The 12780-nt window shown below is 35.7% G+C and overlaps 1 long non-coding RNA gene across 1 annotated transcript; it reads right to left on the reverse strand.

Moving 5' to 3' along the window:
• Positions 1 to 4828: 4828 nt before the first annotated feature.
• Positions 4829 to 6087, reverse strand: LOC130047525 (uncharacterized). The gene is made up of 3 exons (XR_008796413.1): positions 5969 to 6087; positions 5748 to 5849; positions 4829 to 5130 (listed from the first exon to the last, which is right to left on the reverse strand). It is a non-coding gene; the product is annotated as an uncharacterized LOC130047525 (long non-coding RNA).
• Between the last annotated feature and the right edge of the window lie 6693 nt (positions 6088 to 12780).

Raw genomic sequence — 12780 nt, forward strand, 5'->3', positions numbered from 1 at the left:
ATTTTATAAACAAACCCGTTATCTTTTCTGAAACAGTAATTACAGTGAAGCACCAACTTCAAGTGTAATGGGCTACAGATGGATTTATATTAGATGTAGACTCTGAACAGTTATAAAGAACTCTTAGAAAATCTGAAATGACGAAACTTTTTCAGAATGAAGATCATCAAAACATACATTTTTCTCACTATACTTCACTATCGATTAAAAACTACGGTATTAAACACCATGTAAGGAATTCAAAATAAAGACTTGTGGAAACACGGACCCATGGATATACCAGAGGTGGGATCAGGTGCCTAACACGAGTAAACATTCCCTGTTGACCGGTCACACCCACCGCGAGGCCTATATTTTGATCAGGTAAACAGAGTTATCCTTAGTCAAAATCAGTATGCCAAGAACGGCCAAACAATCGGTATGAAACACGTCAGACAGCATTTGACCCAGTAATAGGTTGCTTCTGGTGATAATTCATCTAAAAATGTGTTTTTTTCACTCACAATTCTGATTTCATATATAAGTACTTCAGAGTCCTGGTTGATTTAAAAAAATCAAAAGTTCTTCAGTAGCAATATTTATGCATAGTTCCGAAAACACTGATTTCTCATAATCGCCACGCATTGTAGATCAGAATTGTAAATCATAATTGTAGATCAGAATTGTAGTTCAGTTTTTTTGGGACTTCACTTAAAGCTGTTGATGTCTCTACGTGAATGAAAAATTCTAAAATCTTCATATAAGACAATATCAAAACAATGCATACCCATACTTCACAACTCTGTACATTTTCTAATGTTTATGACGTAGATGTAATTTTATAGTATTTATATTGCAAATATAATGTTATAGTGGATACAGTGTAATGTTTTAGTATGTACAAATTGTTTTTGATATAATATAGATGTAATTTTATAAATACTTACAGAGTTTATGTAATTTTATGATGTTTATAATGTAGATGAAATTATACAATGGTATTAATGCTCGTGTGATTTAAACTGTTTATAATAAAGATGTAATTTTATAGTGTTTAAAGTGTAGATGTAATGTTGCAATATTTACACTATAGAAGTAATTTCATAGTTTTTATAATGTAGATATATTTGTATAGTATTTATAATTTAGATGTAATTGTTTAGTGCTAATAAAGTAATAAAGTATGAATTGCAGTTCTTTGTCTTGTCACCACACTGTACCCTACCTAGTGTTATTCAACATTTAACTACACAATGGATATCTGGTCGAATATGACATAGTTGGGATATGATACACATGAAAGACAAATAGACACACCATCTACGTATAAATTAATTATATATTCTGAACACAAAAGACGTCGAAACTACGTGAGGAGAAAGAAATATATTGTTGTTGCCTTCAATTCGACATTTAGATATATCGACGACGTTTCATCTTTTAACAATAATTTTCATTCATTTGTCGATTTGATATATCCCTGTGAACTTGAAATAAAAAACACCACAAACACATCCATTTGAGCTTCATTATCAGACATTTCATTGGAAATAGCTATTAACGGCAAACGACTCAACTTTTTGACAAACGAAATCATTTCAGTTTCTTCATCGTCAACTTCCCATATATTTGTAGCGATATTCCATTATCACTTGCATATGGTGTGTACACATGTGTATCTTAACTGGTTCGATACACAAGAGCTACTTCTGTGTATTGTCAGTTTTAAGATCGGGGCAGGGGTTTCAATCGTTTCGTTTAAAGTCAACATTTCGCAAATTGCATGGTCCTCATAACGATCTACTTTGCCAAATACAGACTATCACTGGGTCAAATACTGTCTGAGGTATTTTATAGCGATTGTCAGGCCGTTTTTGGCACAGTGGGTTTGACTACGGATAACTGTTTACCTGATCAAAAAATATAGGGCTCAAGGCGGGTGTGACCGGTCGACAGGGGATGCTTACTCCTCCTAGGCACCTGATCCCAACTCTGGTATAACCAAGGATCTATGTTTGCCCAACTTTGTATTTTCCATTGCTTATAGGAATTATGAGATTAATCACTGTTCGTTATCTTCACCTTTCATTCAATATATGATATGAATATACAATGATTATGGCTCATACGGTAGAAGAAACGAAGACAACGGACAGTGATCAATGTCATAAATCCCATAAAAAGTTCAAAATGAATAGCATGATTAATGAGGACCTTTTGATACACTAGAGCCTGGATTAGATGCGTATAAGGAGTAGATATATTTTGTTGGTAGGTTGCATCCGCCGTGATCACTCTATATTGATCAGATAAACGGAATAATCCGCAGTCAATATCATTATGTAAAGAACGCCCTTAACAAATGGTGTGAAAGCAGTCAGATAGTGCTGGACCCGATGTCATGTTATATTTGCAAATATCATTAACAGCTACAGACTTTGCGACTGTTGTTCAAAACCTCTGTAACATGGTCTTATTGACCAGTAGTTTTATTCCATTCAAGAATTGAATCATACGCAGAATATTTTTTCGTGTATCGAATCAGTTAAGATACAATTTAAACACATTTTTCAGATGATAATGGAATATTACTACAGGAATAATGAGAGTTGATGATGGGGAATCTGTTTGTTATAAATTTGGTTGTTAGTTAACATATTTCTTCAATGAAATATCTACTTGTTGAATAGATATGGAAGACTCTGTGAGGTTTTATTTCGAGTTAAATGGAATATATCACATCGACATATGAATGAAAATGAATAAATAAAATGTATTCGATATATTATACTGACTGATTTTAAAGACACAAAATCCATTTGTTCTGAATATTGAAAATTATGTTTTTCTCAAACTTTTGCAAAGTTCCCCACAATTGGACTGATGTTTAAACTCCCCTAGCTGCCATACCCGTGCGAATTGTTGACACAGTTTGAGTAGAATTGCGCGGAATGTCAGACTCTTATCAAAAGTAATAAAAAGTAGTTTTGTCATCGTTAAACAAAGCTGCCTAACGATACATCTAAAATTGAAGAACAAACTTTAAAAGTTAGACAATGTCGCATTTAAGTACTCGGCATGTACCGGTGCAAACAAGCGTAGTTAGCGACGGTTTAACTTTCACCCCTACAGGATAAGCCGATTGATACGATGCCATCGCCAAACAGGGTTCATTATTGAGTGCTCAATACCTGGTTGACCAGTTGTCACAACACAGCGTCAACTAGTATCCATGCGGCAACGCCTTTTGTGGAATAAATTTACGGATGTCACTGTCACAATTTGATTTTGTTTTATTATGCTTGTTATGGCGTTCCAGAGTTTGTTCCCACCATATAGTCGTTACGGATAGCTGGTCATAAATGTCAGACCGGTTTGTAAATGCTTACATGTTAGTTCTGATCAGGCCGTGGAAGTGGGAAGGTGTGTCCGCCCAATGTGTGAAAATGATAGACATATGTGGTCGAGAGTTTTACCTGTGTGGTTTACTGGACCTGCATTGTATGTACATTTAGCACGGGTGTTCGAATGATGTTCCTGTGTGGAAAGTGAGAACACAATTTTGAGCATTTCGACAGCGGTGAATGTGAACTGTTTATTTTTGTTTACGTTAGGAAATTTTGCTACTCTTTTTTAAATTATTTGTATTACACAATATACCCGACATGTGCAAGTTTTCAGTGCATATATGAATATGTAAGAACACCGACTGTTACTGTGTAATTATAGGTGACCAGCTATGTGTGGTATTGTATGGATCGAGCAGATGCTCGCAACATGTATGTCATGGCGTTCTAAGATTTTTGATGAACAGCGTTGGAGAACGACCTATATAAATACAGGAAATAAGTTTACGGCTACAGAAACGTTGAGCGAGTGACGGACAAAGTGTCACCACCTGTCTGAAGACAGCCAAGGACTGTTGTGTAAAGCGTGGTAACTCTTTAGTCAACGTATTTTGTTTCGCCATCCTGTCTAACCTATTTCGAATTCAAAAGACAAGTCTGCTGGTTTTCCTACAAAAGGCAACATAGCTTAACATTTAGCTTTAGTCGGGTTTACGTGTTATCGTCTGTAAATTCATATTTTGTGTTTTGTTATATTTTTGTTGTTTTTGTTTGTATGAATGTTGTTGTGTGCATTCGTGTGTATGAGTGTAGGTGTTACTTGCTAAATTAGTGAGCACGATAATAAACTTATTTGCACATACTCGTGATCTTTCTTCAAAGAACGGTTTGCAGCGAGGGATTATTTTCATGCCAGCATCACAAATTGTGACAGCCACGAAGACGACAAGGCAAACAATTGGAGACCATGGTAGGACAATTCACGGTGAAACAGTTTCTTGAATATTGTAACGTCATGGGATCTTCTGTAGATGACCTTACAAAGGTTTACAACCTACACTCAACCATCGTTAGTACAGAGTGTAATGTGCGCGACAGCGTTTAATGCAACACCAAATCATGGTCATCGTCCCAGTTGGAAAACTGCATTCCATTAAAATATCCCAGTGCATCAACTTTAATTTGAAATATTGTCAAATGTAGGCATTGAAAACAATAGGATACAATCAATAGAAATGATACTGTACATTCCTAATCATACAAGAAGAAATTATTATTATTATTATGCAATATAGCGAGAATCAACGCCTGCAAAATTAAATTACTGGATTTCAATTTTAGATAGACGTAACGATTTTTAATCAACCGTTCACTTGCGATTTCCAGTTCTATACGAGTCATTTCCTGATAGTAAGTAGCCGAGAAATATAGGAAATATACAGCATATACCGTACCATAAATTTATTTCAGTTTTGCATATCGACAAAAATATGCCCGCAGTTCAAGTACCTCAACTTTATACCAACAATATAATAAACAAATATGCTCAAATATTGATTTCATTAGAATACTAGCTCATGTATCAAATTTATATAAGGTATGGAATAATGTTGATGACTTGGGCTGCTATTAACATGCTAACATGTATTTCCTGTAAAGTTACTGAATTGTGCTCGATAGTATTTTCCCTCTCTGTCTACCACGAACCATGAGTATTGGGCGGAATATAATGTCAAATCAACTAAGAATTCAACTCGTAGCGTGTTGTATTCTGCTGTTGTAAGTTCTTGAATGAGATAATTTCCTGCAAAAATACGTTCTGCAAGTTAAACGTTATAGTGGTGCATCAAATTCTTCGACATTCATAAACATCCAACAGTATGTGTTACATGTATAAATGTATTTACAGCAAAATACTAAATATGAATTTCCAATTAGAATACAGTAACTTTGAACAGAAGTCTGCTTATCCTTTTCGTCTATATTTATAACAGGAAATTTAACAATATATTTCACCGTGATTTTTTTTCTTCATAATTCTCGTAGAAAAAGGAAATGTATAAATAAGATACATGTGTGTATTTTTGCAGGCTTCGATTGGAGTAGGATTTCTATTTATACACTTATAAATCAAGACAACTTATCAAATTTATTTTCAGAAAGGAAAAGGTCGTGTGGTATAATGATTTAGTACATAAAATCTTGCGATATATGAATACTACAAACCAACTTTTATTCGGGAATATTTCTCACCACGAACCAGCCCATGTCTATTTTATGTTTGAGAATATTTCGGTTAACTAGTCACCGCAAGGTACACGTATTTGTCTTGATAGAAAGACGCTTTACAGTACTACTCATGTTTTAATGAATATCTCCATTGTGAAACAAGGCATTGATACCCCAAAAAGAATAACAAACCTATCCAAAATTCTGAATCGAAGGACCCAAACCAAACCAATTTTTGTATTCCAACCAGGTTCTATAGAAATCAACCAGGCCATTGGATCGTCCCTGTATGACCTAATGAAATAGATATTTCATGTTGAATTATATTTCTTTCAAAATAAGAGCAAATATCAATTAGCCGTTCCTAGCAGTTTGATCATTATCAAAGAGGGTTGTCAGAGCAATTTACTTACCATCCATTCACTCACACTTTCCAAAACTATGGGTATCAAGAACATTTTTGTGCCGATACTAAGTTATGTAACGGAGGAATGTCGTCCTGGAAACTGACACTGAGAAAAATTAACTGCAAAATAGAAACGTAACACAACAGCAATGAAAGACGATGCGTACACTTGTATATCATATAATGACTGATTCGAGGAGGATAATGTACTAGACGTCAATTTTTAAACATCTTACAAGAACTCCCAATACGAGGGTCGTGGACTTTCCTTGTAATGCATGTATGGGATTTGCTCCAGGGTATTTACATTTAGTATTTTTGCCGGTCTACTATTGTTCATACCAAATGTAGTGTTTCTCTTCCATAGTCCTTCCTTGTCGAAGTACTCACTTCCGACATGTAAGTAGGCAGATGTGTACTTATAGCTTATTCTGGAACCCAGACCCATAAGGTCTGATCCCTGATCTAAGACTGGGTCAGCATTAGAAAAGGCAGGTTGACATCCATAATCTATGCAACAAAAGTTGTAATTATGAATTAGTGCTAAGAATAGACTGATCAATGTTGTACTACAAGTATCATAGGAGGTTATATTCGATGAAGTAGAGCACGTAAATTATGCATACACACAGAGAGACACACACACATACATGTAGATGAGTGTATAAACGTGCAAAGTAATTGCAAATTTAACGGAAGTGCAATTAAACGGATAAGTCATTCAGTCATATCAAATTACCTTCATCACAGTATCAAGCAAAATATCACAATCCTCATTCAATTTCCAATAAGATAATGACGTCACTACATGTATAAACACAAACCCCGCATACATGTATGTGTGATGGTTGGAAATTTTCGGCATCTAGAAATGAGAATCACAGGACCTTCGGATATGACCTTAAAATCGCGACAGGCGTTGGCACGATAAAAAACTCTCACTGAGTACAAGGTATAGATGAAAGGCGAAGTTAACGAACAGTGGTCTTTTACAGTCAAAGGCTGACTTTGATAGGATGATTTTTCAAATTTGGTATAAAGCATCTTTGAGACATGGGGACATAGAGTATTGCTTTACTCCAAAACACCCAGGGCACTAAGGATGGAGCAAAAAGTTTACCAATGTTAAAACATCTTCCCTACAACCTCACATCTGTAAGAAAAATTAAACGCAGAGATCTAGTCATGTAGAGGATGGAGGCCTCTACCGAATTTGTTAATTTCAAGAATTCAAGGGGAGACGTACTGACTCCAGGGCGGAGCCAAACTTGATATATATAGTGTTTATCTGTTAACCATTTCAAAATAATATCTTAATGTTATTGATAGCATAGAGATACGAGAATGATCACTGTTCGTTATCTTCACTTTTAATCTTCTTTAATGCTCTGCCGTGGGCCCCTTGTTTGTTAGATATTTTAGATAAAATAATTCCATGCCCACTAAGTTCTGTCAGTATTGATGATGAATAGGGACCAGAGTGATTGCTTTCAGAACGTTCTAGGATTACTTTTCAATATTTACTTCCAATATTCGTGTTTAATAAAAATGAAGACCGAATACGTACTTCATATTGGATAGAGTGAATATATATAAAAATCAACAGGGTTCAAATTCACTGCTACCTAAGATGGATATCTCTCGTTTTGGGTTCGCATGGGGCTTTAAGAAATGTTTAGACAGAAATATACTCGAAAAATATGTTAGGACTTTTTTGATATTACGATGCAGGATAACAACGACCCGCCATAGACCAAAGATTCGCATAGGGAGTGGATCTTTAGCTCTCTGGTATGCTCAAATGTTTTCCCAGAGAGCTACAAATCTGCACTAGGCCTAATGCAGATGCACATGCAATTCCGAAATGTCGCCACGCTTCGCATGCTCTGTGTTGTACCTGTGTGTGTGTGTGTGTGTGTGTGCGTGCGTGCGTGCGTGCGTGCGTGTGTGTGTGTGTGTGTGTGTGTGTGTGTGTGTGTGTTTGTAAGCCCTGTCAATTGAACCAGTGAATAAGAAGGCACACGTGTAAATCAACACGGGGTCGGTCAAAGGAACACGAAAATGGTGGTGTTCAGTTGGATTTTTATAAAAATCAGCATAAAATCATTAAATAGTTCATCTACCATCAAAATCCTGAAGTGTTTACTTAACAGGATTTATGAGATGTGTGTAACAGGTGTGTAAAGATTTAGCACTCGTCCATCTTTTTTCCTTGCGAGCATGGCTTACACACTTTCGAAGTGCGCATGCTCTGTTTTGAATGACGTAATTTGTGATGTCATCATAATGGAGTTTTCCAGGGAAAGAAGTTGGCCCATCTGAGGTAAGTAAACACGGTTGAAAGAAAATTTTGCATATTAACAATGAGTTTTTTATTAGATAGACTGATTAAATGGTGTTTCATACCGATCGTGTTATGTACAAGCGACAGAGTACCCGAGTTACTGAAAATTCCGATGATGAAAGTGATATATCTAGTACGTGAACTGTTTGGTTTTTTTTCTAAAATTTAATCTTTGCAGTTAATGTACTCTGTATACTAAAAATTCATATTGATTTTGGATAGAATTTCACATTTAAAAACAAATAGATATGCGCCAAGTCCTTAGGAATCAACCCCACCCCCACCCCTCCACACGGGACTTTTTTTTGGATGATTGGACCGTATCCCCCTTTTCATTTGTCTCCCTACTTTGAAGTTTTTTTCCCAACGCCATGACATAAATAGATAAATAAATAAAATGCAAAAATAAAAACGAAAGATATATATGTATTCGGATTGGCATGTTCCACTTTGTCCGGGTTGAAATCCCCGAGGATGCAAATGTACATTACGCCGCACTGTTTGCAGTACGTACATGGTACAGGTGTACCGCATAGGTATGTAGCTACTAAGACTATAAACCAAACAGAATATCATATGTAAAACTATTACTCTGAATGCATTTGACTTGTTTACAATGTAGCCTGTCGGGGTGTGGTGCATGTCACACGCGTTGTTTACACGTGCACTTTAGGTGGCAGTGGAGGAAATTTGAACCATGTATGGATTATTGTCTCCTGATAACTTTGGCAGTTAACTTTTGATTTCAATCTACTTTTTAAGAATAATATAACCCTCGCTAATCATTGCCAACCTGCATTTCGATCTTGGCAGAATGATCTTCAGCTACAATTCAAAATTAAGGGGTGATGTTGTGTACTGAGTTTTTCTTGATTGTTTACATCTGTGACTGTTTATGTGATGTATCAACTGATCAAGCTGTACAGTGTCATGACATATAGTGGCATAGCTTCCATTTATGTACTTGCGCATCATTTTGTCAAAAGAAGAAAATTCTAAAATGATAATTAAGATTTTTAACATGTATATGAATATACATGTATGTGTATGTTTGATTTTAGTATAATACCTGTAGAGAATATTTCAGTAGTATGAAGTGCCACACATTTAGACGCATGCATGTGGTGTTTAAAGGTCTCATCTGAAAGACCAGCAACTTTCTCTTTTGAATGCTAAATATGATGATGGAGCATTCACCTCACTACCTACATTTTCACCCTAAATAAAGTACAAGCATGGCTCGAAACCATGATTTCTTGATCCTGTTACCAGTCTTCACGAAAAACTTTGTAAAGTACAGGCCCTTCGGGCCTCCCAGTATAATAATTGTGCAAGCCCGAACAATATTTTGCAGGCCCAAAATGTTTATTTTCTAATTTGATCTCTTGTTATTTGCTGATTCTACTCTATAGACACATGCACAGTTCTTTTACTGTAGGAAAATACAGGTCAAGATGATCATAGTTAAAGAACAACTGACATTAAAAGGATTATGTTATTTTTCAACATATTAATCCAGTATATGCGAAAGTTTTTGGACCACACAGGACATTCGGTCCAGTGTAATCAATGAACACACCGGACCGAACCAAATTTTGTCAGACCGAAAAACCTAATGTAAAAAAGTGAAACACGTGAAAATGCAAAACCAAGTGAATCTTATTTATTATACTAGTTATACTATTCCAGGAATCCTTCCCGTATAATACTTTAGACAGTCCATGCGGTTTTAATCAATTCATTTACGTATTTGGATGTGTGCTATTTTTTTTACTTATAACAAACTCTGCATCAAGATAGTAAAGCTCAAAACCGGACATTGAGACATCTGACATTCCGGTCCGGTGTAAAAAATGATGCATCGGACCTGAGGCACTGCATATCGGTCAGGTCCGACGGTCCGATGTCTTTCGCATAGACTGATTAATCTCGCAGATACATCAGCAGCTCATGTTCAACTCTGTTTTGTATACACCACGTACAAAACATTTTTTAAATGTTAGCCAAGGCCTACCCTCGCAGTGTTCGAAATTGGTTTAAAACTTGGTATAGACCACAGGTCTATGCCAAAATAAGATGACTTAGACCTCATCGAATTGGCATAGACCACAACATTGAAAAAATAATAACACAAATTTAAAACATTTTCATTTACTTCTAATATACTTAGAAAGTGTATTTTCTTTCCATTTCTGTAATATCATCCTTTCCTCATAATGTTTATCAGACGTCGACTGACCATGCAAGGCCCTCTTGGATAACTTTATTGCTTTAAATCTAGAAAATTGGCATAGACAATTTGGTCTATCTCAATTACAGTTGGCATAGACCAGTGCCATTTGACATATACTCGGTCTATGGTTAATTTTGAACTCGGTCCAATGGGGCATGAATTTTCGTTTTTTTCTCCTCGTACGACAGTTTTTTTGGGTTTTTTTTATTGGATGGTTGTGATTGTGAAATACGCTTGGGTGGTTTTGAATTTCCCGGACGAGCCCCCTCCCTATACTTCAGAAAAGGCAGCATGGTTGATAATTTTTCTATGCGAAATTTGACTACTAAGTCATGACATTTAGTCTGAGTCAATCTCACGCTTTATTTGTAATATATACAGAACATATAAGAAAACATTTACAGGCCCATCGGACTCCAGGGTTTAATATTTTAAGAAGCCCGATCCCGATTTTACTGGCCTCGGGCATCAGCCACTGGTTAATGTCGAAGACTGTGTTACCACTGAGCTACCATGACCAATTTTTATACGCCCGTCTTAAGACGGGACGTATTATGGTATGGCGTGTCTGTCCATCCGTCTGTTAGCTTTTTCGTGTCCGACCCGTAACTTAAATACTACAAGGCCTAGAATCATCAAACTTTGTCTGTAGATACATCTTGGGTAGAAGGTGTGTCGCACATTAAAACCAGGTCACTGTGACTTTTCATTAAGAAGATATGGCCATATATGGCAAAAACTTGTCCGTCTGTTAGCTTTTTCGTGTCCGACTCGTAACTTAAATACTACAAGGCCTAGAATCATCAAACTTTGTCTGTAGATACATCTTGGGTAGAAGGTGTGTCGCACATTAAAACCAGGTCACTGTGACTTTTCATTAAGAAGATATGGCCATATATGGCAAAAACTTGTCCGGCTCATAACTTGAAAACTATTAGACCTAGAATCACCAAAATTGGTCAACTAATGCATCTTAGGTAGAAGGTGTGTCGCATGCTACTTTAAGGTCACTGTGACATTTAATTAAGGTGATATAAAAAAAAAAATGTTTTAATGGGTACTATCTATACTGTTAACAATATGTGACGGGCGTATCATGTGCCATGGCGGTGCACTTTATTTAACATGAATTCATAGCTAAAAAAAAATTATTACTAATTTTTTGGTTAATTCCTTAAATATATTATTCCGCTCTCTAGACACAATTCTGGGTTACCCCCCTGCCTTTGGGGGTATAAGCACCTCATTTCTTTCAGAATGGCACAATGTCAGGAGAGCTTTTGTTATTTGTTATACTCTTAATGTTGATGGCATGCATCTATGAACAACAGGATAATTTTTTAGATTATTATTTCTGATATCATATTTGTAAATTGTTTATGAGGGGTTGTTAAAAGTTTGTGGACAAAAGGACGCACTTATTAAAAATTCAGAGTTATCGTAAGTGAAAAATATAGGAGATGTGTAACAAGATTGTATATTTGAAGATTTTAATTTTAATTAATTTTTATAAGTATTGATTTCAGATACATGTATGACATTGCATGCTTGGTGGGGGGGTGGGGGGGGGCTACAGTTAGATAATATTCTGGTCAGCACATTCGATAAACTACATGGAATTCATTAAATCACTTCTTTTTCTTTCAGTGGTCTTCAACTTTTAATCTCCAAGAAGGAAATGTAATTAAAAGATGAATAAAGTATCCCTAAGAATACCAGAAGAAAGGCTATGTGTTGAGAAAAACAGCCCTTCCTCAGTACCTCAGAACTAGATGATAGCCCTTAATTGTTACTTTATGCTGAATATGACACAGTATAGAAGATCTGATCATGAAGAAGTAACACCATTGATACACTTGCCAACTGCCAAAATTACTTTCTGATAGTATGACGAGATTAGAAGATATCATGGTGTAGTCATGACACAAACTGCAAATCAAAGAATTAATTGTCTTCCCCAGAGGATGAACAGAGCACGATGGCTTCACATGGATAACATTTCCTTTCGAGTTTTGAAATTAGTAAGTATACAAAATATTTTAGGCCACATAGGGCCAAAAAAAAAATGTTTGTTTTAGGTCGCCTCTCATTTTTAAAAAAAAGGGTTGGTAGGTAGGTTTATTTTATTTTTATTTAAATATTTTTTTTTATAAAAATAAATAAGTGCCTTCGAATCAATGAAAATTTTATAGTTAAAGTTGTAATATAATGTGTTTAACAGATAAAAAATGGGTTCAGAGCA

This window comes from Ostrea edulis, chromosome 7, assembly GCF_947568905.1.
Source record: "Ostrea edulis chromosome 7, xbOstEdul1.1, whole genome shotgun sequence".
In the NCBI taxonomy this organism is placed as follows: Eukaryota; Metazoa; Mollusca; class Bivalvia; order Ostreida; family Ostreidae; genus Ostrea; species Ostrea edulis.